The sequence below is a fragment of the Penaeus monodon genome, chromosome 15 (genome assembly GCF_015228065.2).
Source record: "Penaeus monodon isolate SGIC_2016 chromosome 15, NSTDA_Pmon_1, whole genome shotgun sequence".
NCBI classification, from domain to species: domain Eukaryota; kingdom Metazoa; phylum Arthropoda; class Malacostraca; order Decapoda; family Penaeidae; genus Penaeus; species Penaeus monodon.
In genome coordinates this window covers 13,829,706-13,830,057 of record NC_051400.1, presented here as the reverse complement: position 1 = coordinate 13,830,057, position 352 = coordinate 13,829,706, and positions in this window count along the sequence as shown.

Sequence of the window (352 nt, the reverse complement as noted above, 5' to 3'; positions counted from 1 at the left end):
TGTTTCCCGACATACCTATCACTCAGCTATTAGAAATGTAAGTGGCAGATCACACCGCTTGGTGGCAGAACATGCACGTGTTGGCAGAAGAAATAGTTGTCAGCAGCGCATATAAACGTTGTCAGCGCCTATAATCACCACAAAACTCTCCGCGTTAAAAGCACGTTTAGCAAGGAACACGGGTCGGTGGCAGACATACCGCTTGGTGGCAGAGAAGAAGTGTTGGCGGGGCGAGGCAAAGCTTTGGGGCGGGGGGGAAAAAAGAAAAAAAAAAGGTTCCACACCCGTCAGCAAGTCAGGAGAAAATTTTGGGGCTGGGGGGTTGGGGGAGAAAAAAGATTCCCCTTTTCGC